Source organism: Anabas testudineus, chromosome 21 (assembly GCF_900324465.2).
Source record: "Anabas testudineus chromosome 21, fAnaTes1.2, whole genome shotgun sequence".
In the NCBI taxonomy this organism is placed as follows: Eukaryota; Metazoa; Chordata; class Actinopteri; order Anabantiformes; family Anabantidae; genus Anabas; species Anabas testudineus.
The window spans coordinates 15,377,745-15,382,851 of NC_046629.1; positions in this window are offsets into that span (position 1 = coordinate 15,377,745).

Below are 5,107 nucleotides of genomic sequence, written 5' to 3' on the forward strand. Positions count from 1 at the left end.
AATCCAATAATGAGACTGGCATCTTGGAGCCTTTGCCCCATGCAAAGTTAAATCACTTGGCTTAAGATGGTAATAGAGTGTGATCAAAACAATCTGTCATTGCCACTCCTCTCACTATCACAAGCCAACCCCCTTGACAAAGTGTATGGATTTTTACCTGTTATGAGGGATGATCGGCACAGCTGAATATAAATGATCTTGAATGTCTTTAGGTGAATTGATTGACTGACGCTTTTCAGCAAATAAAAGTGAAGGCTGTATATGACAGCGCATCAATCTTTACCGCAACACCAGAGCACAGGAAGACCATTTCACCATTTACACGGTAACATTTAATATGTGCTGATGTAAACACTTCCAAAGGCAGAGGTTTTAAAAAATGACCGTGAACCAGAACTGCAGTTATGCTATTTTTCCACAGTGTGCCATGTGGTGCCATGTATACATTGTTCTGTGTTGCCAGAGTTTTTTGCATTATTATCCAAAGTTAGTTAGCTGCACAGCATTCATTGGAGTCTAGACATGCTGTCAGTGCTTTGCCCCACCAGATGGTTATGATCATATCCAATCACCTGATGCAATGACATTGTAATGTTATAATATGAAATGAGAGCAAAGTGTAACACCAAAGCTCTACAGCGTGTTCTGTCTTGTTCCCAGTGTTTTGGAATCGCTATCTCTTTTAGTCAGTGAGCCAGTGGTAAAGGCTGCTGCCTCTAAATCCCAGTATGTTGGCAGCCTGTGATTGAATGGACTGTACAAAGCCCACTAAGCAGTGTTGCGATCCCCTTTGAGAGCTTTCATTATGGAACAGCATATTGGATTCTCTTCACAGGCTGTCTATCTCTCCATGAGTTCACAAAACACACGCACACACTTTGACACACACACACAAAGCATCATACAAGACAACATGTAGACAACCTGGTTAGAAATCCTGCCTGAACATCAGTGAATCAGGTTTCCTACAGAGCCTGCTCTTGGCATAGGTGATATAGGCCTTAGCCTAGGCGCCACGTGCTGAAGGGGGGTGCTGCTGCAAGAAAAAAATTAAAAATAATAATCATTTGCAGACCTGAGTGGCACCATTTCTTCATGCTCTGTCTTGAAACTAACCTCCAGTTGTTTCTCATTATTTGATTGACGTGTGCATGAACCTGTCCTCCACCGCGCACTGTGGAAGAGGGGGTGGGTCGAGTTATCGGTGCATATCAGGTAACGGTTCTTATTGACAGACGTCAACAACAAGTCATGTTTGTCATATTGATACTGTCATCATAAAAAAGGCCGTCCAAGCCCTCAGGTGCGCCTTTCAGAAGGTTGAGAGAAGAGGAAGCGGAAAAGAGTAAACGTATGTCGCCTTTTCTAACATTAAAGGGTGCTGTTTGCTGATGCTGCTACTTTTCATTTCTCCCAGTGTTACCAAAGTGAGACTTTGACGTGAAAGCACGTATCACTGCAGTTAGTATCTGGAGCTAGAACTAGCAATTCAGACCCACATAACAGTGTTTTGATCAAATTTCATATTCTAACTTTTAACAATACAGGATGACATTGGTTTATCAAATGTAGATATGGTATTAAAACATGTTATCCTGAGAAGAGATGGCCTATTTCAATGGCAAAAAAAAAAAGGAAACAAACCAAGAATCACCTGGGGCACCAAAATGGCTAGCGCCAACTCTGCCTACAGTAGAGGTGTTATAAATGCACCTATAAAGACATTATAATTGTACCCCTGCAAGAAGAAGAATGTAACAATGATGAAGCATGTAAATTAGTTATCAATATAATTCTCTATTTGGATAAAATGATGTAGTAATTCATTGAAATGATATCTCTAGATTTAGGTCAGCACTTGAATTAATGACACTGTGCTCCAGATTGCTGTTATACAACATAAGAAGCAGAAGAAAACACAACAGAGACCATAAAGCTGCTTTCAAATGCAGGTCAGGTCTTCCTACAGTATACTCCACTGAGAATCATTGGGAAGATCCAGCAGAGATGATCTACAGATTTCATAAATGGTGAGCCTCCCAGTCGTTCCTTCTAGAGCTCAGCATCCACACGACCACTGAAACAGTTGGATGAGTGGCCTGCTCTGTGGTGGCAATGTGCTAGTCATCAGTTATACACACTGGGGATGGGCAATGAGGTTTAGAAATCATATCTAGGAATTTTATGGGCTGACTGGAGTGACTTTTGCATATTAAGTAATAAACACCTGCAAATTCAACACAGTAACCCCGTTTGTTGTCATTAAAAATTTCCATCATTTGCCTTTGGGCACAGGCTTTATGTTAAGAAAGAAGCGTGGTGATATAGACAGCCTAGCATTGATTCAGCTGTAAGTTTGGCACAGTGACAAATACAAGTAAACTAATTACACTTATATATAAAGGTATATGTGACATGCAGTGGAGTAGGAAGTGGGTTGGGAGTAGGACTGGGTTATTCACAATAACACACAACTAGTCACCAATAATGGTCACTTTCTGCTGATGCCTTCATTTAAACACCTGCACATTGTAGCAGTGCTTTGTGAGTTTCCCCGATTTTTCCAGTCCGGTGTCACATCTAATTGCTTAAGGATGTAACGTCATAAATGCAGTTTCTGGTCCAGTGAAACAGCCACTAGTAGTAGCTGGTCTCACAATAACACGTCACCAAAATTTTACACCTCTTCCACTCCACACGTATCTATATTTGCAAGTTAAGCTAAAATTGCAGTTGCCGTTGCAGTTGACAAATTCACTTTCACAAAAAGTTAGTCGAGGTAGTAACACCTGACATCAGCGGATGTGTTGCAGCAACAACAAAAAACATTGACGCAGCAACCAAGACAGCCACATGATTGCAAATGCAAACTTTAGACAGAAGCCAGAGGGGACTCACATGGGCGCCTACATTTGAGATGAAGAGTTCATCACGATTAGCTGGGCATTACCTGGGAATCTAGGATGTTTCATTCAAGTCAGGTCAATTGACCCCAAAGGCAACACATATAACTAGTGTTGGACAATTATTTAAAGGCTCTGAATGCAGTTTCACAACATAAGCGAGACTATCTCAAACCCATTAAAGTTTAACGATTTATTGGGTACATTACATTTTAATTAATAGTTTCGAAAGATTTGCTCAAGCTGCTGAATTTGGGCTACATTCAAATGTTCTCATTTCAAGCTTGGGAAGATCTAAAACTGTCACTAAGTAGTGGTTGACAACGCACACATTAAGACTAATAAGGCAATCTCATTGGTCATTTGCATATTGCTTGTGAAATAAAGTTTATCTGATTACCGTCGACTATGAGCTACTCAGCATTTAGTGTTTGTCACTTCCTTTGTTATACACAAAGGCTCCTATTGAAAATATACTGGCATTGTAATGAGATAGTGGTCATTACAGATCATTTTTATTTCTGTTCACTTCAAATAATAAAAGATGCACTGTATTGACCGGATATACATCTTAAAGTTTTATAAAGCTTTTAGAGTTTTCTCCATTTCTACATAAACATAAAGTGCATAACATAAAGCTAGATAAATCAATCATTTCGGCATAGAAAAACACACACAGTACTCATAATCATGTTAATTATTTTTGTGACCAGATTCTTCATCTGCAAAGTAGCAAAAGTTCCAATTTATATAATAAGTCCATATAAAAACGTACAGCTTTTTGTTCAGTTATTTAAGTATCTAAGGCAAAAGCAATGTTTGAGGGAGCGCGGTCAGCTTTTTACAATAACTGCTGAATATATTAGATACACCTGGCCATTTTCACAGAGGTAAACAGATGCACGCTTGCAATATGCAGGAAGGTGTTCAAATACACAAGCAATAAATGACCTGGTACCTGGTACATACAGTCACCGCAGATAAACTTTTACATTCTCATTCTAATTCGCTGTCATGTTACTTTATTTTTTCTATACATAATGGTAGTGTGTGTGCGTGTGTGTTTGTGTGTGTGTGTGTGTGTGTGTGTGTGTGTGTGTGTGTGCGTGTGTGTGTGTGTGTGCGTGTGTGTGTGTGTGTGTACAGATTTGTTGGAGTACTGGTTCTTCTGTAGTTGCGTTGTGACAGTATGTGATTATTCGGCTGTTGTTGTCGGGCTTGGTGATTGATTTTGCTCATGTTTGGTTGCAGCAGTATCTTTCGCTGTACTTGTGTTTAATATTGATTCTGCCGGTCGTGTACATTGGGGCTGAAGCTACCACTTATTTTAGTAATCAGTTATCCCATCAATTATTTTAGTAATGTGATAAGAAATATTTTTGCTTTGTTAAGGAGCAGCAGTAAATGTATAAAAGAAAAAAATAAGACAAGTCTCAATTGAAGTCAGCATAACTCTAAACTGATTGAAAAGTGATAAATTCATATTTTATATTGCTTAAATTGCAAAGAGTGATGCTATCAATATACTGTCAAAACTAAACCCATGTAGTGCATCCAAACTCAAAGATGCTGCTAACCAGCTACATTCTCTATTCATTTTATTATACTAGACATAAACTTTTTTTCATTAACCTTCATTTTATCCACTACCTGCCACTTTAACATCAACATTTAATGAAAGTCAGAATAGACCTACTTTGTTTAATCTATCTCAGGTTCTCAAAGCCATGAAGACATGTCCATATTTATGTATAAGCCATGTAATCTGATGCTACCACTTACCTTTCTCTGATGGTATATGTTGCTAATTAAGTTATGTGTAAGTGCATCCCCTTAGTCGTATTAAAGATTAATCAAGGACACAGCAGACAAACTTGCATTTCCTCGGGTCTGCAAAGTTAATGGCAATGAAGTAAGATTTTAAAATGACTTCCACTCATAGAATAAACTAATAACAAGTGAGCACAGTGATAAATGAGACCAATTGTGGGCAACGCTGCATTTTAATTAAGAAGCAGTCTTAAGCGAGGAGGCGTCATTGTTAAAGTCAACTCTCCATTGCAATTATGCTGCTCTATTCATGTGTAACATAATGGCTTGATGACAGTTCTTTGTTGGCTTACAGTGGAGGCATAATTGTGTCCTTTCACGCAAAAATGGCACATCTCAATTTTCTATTTTGACTCTAAGACACACTCCATGCT